We start from the raw sequence: 1,093 nt of genomic DNA, 5'->3' as shown, positions 1-1,093 counted from the left end.
GGCTCGGGAAGCAGCTCCAAGGATTCCCTGGATCCTTCCCTGATCCAGCTGCACATTCCCAGCTCTCCCAGCCTGCCATCGGATCCAGCCCCATCCTGATTCCTCTCTGGGAAGGAATTTCGGGATCCAGGGGCTTCCCTGGGAACTGGGGACTCCAGGAAGGGTCTCCCTTCCCTTTTCCATCCCCACATTCCATCAAAATCCCTCGGGATGGATCCTGAGTGTCCTTGATCCCAGAATCCCAGAATGGTTTGGGATGGGATCCATGGACCTTCAATCCCATCCCAGGGACACTTCCCATGATCCCAGGCTGATCCAAACCCACCCTTGGACACTGCCAGGGATGCAGGGATTCTCTGGGAATTCCAGCCCAGCCGGGAATGCCTTCCCAAGATCCCACAATCCCAAGCTCCCCTTTCTCAGGGAATTCCCCCCATTCCCAGCTCTCCCAGCCTGCCATTCCATCCCCATCCCGACTCCTCTCTGGAAAGGAATTTCGGGATCCAGGAGCTTCCCTGGGAATTCAGGACTCCAGGAAGGGTCTCCCTTCCCTTTTCCATCCCCAAATTCCATCAAAATCCCTTGGGGTGGATCCTGAGCGTCCTTGATCCCAGAATCCCGGAATGGTTTGGGATGGGATCCATGGACCTTCAATCCCATCCCATTCCCACCCCGATCCCAGGGTGCTGCCACCTTTCCTTGGACACTCCCCGGGATTCTCAGGAATTCTCTGGGAATTCCATCCCAGCCCCTCCCCTCATCCCAACCCCGTCCCCAGCTCCCGGATCCCGGCGGGAAGGAGCGGCAGGAGCTGTCCCGGTGCCGTTTTTTCCCGCTGCTTCCCACGGAAACGCGCCGGGAAAATTTGGACAATTCGGGAGCGGGGGCCATGATGCTCCCGCCGTTGCCAAGCAACAGGAAGCACCACCGCGCTTGCGCAGCAGCGTCCCGATGATGCCGCGATTGTTGCTAGGCAACAAGGGACGCTCAGAGGTGCGCGCTTGCGCAGTGGGCACGGCGCATCGGCCGTTGCCGGGGTAACGCGAGTCGCTCATGCGCAGTGACGGGCGCGCACCTGCGCCCAGGTGTGCGC

The sequence above is a fragment of the Motacilla alba genome, chromosome 3 (assembly GCF_015832195.1).
Source record: "Motacilla alba alba isolate MOTALB_02 chromosome 3, Motacilla_alba_V1.0_pri, whole genome shotgun sequence".
Lineage (NCBI taxonomy): Eukaryota > Metazoa > Chordata > Aves > Passeriformes > Motacillidae > Motacilla > Motacilla alba.
Note: the sequence above shows the minus strand (reverse complement) of the source record.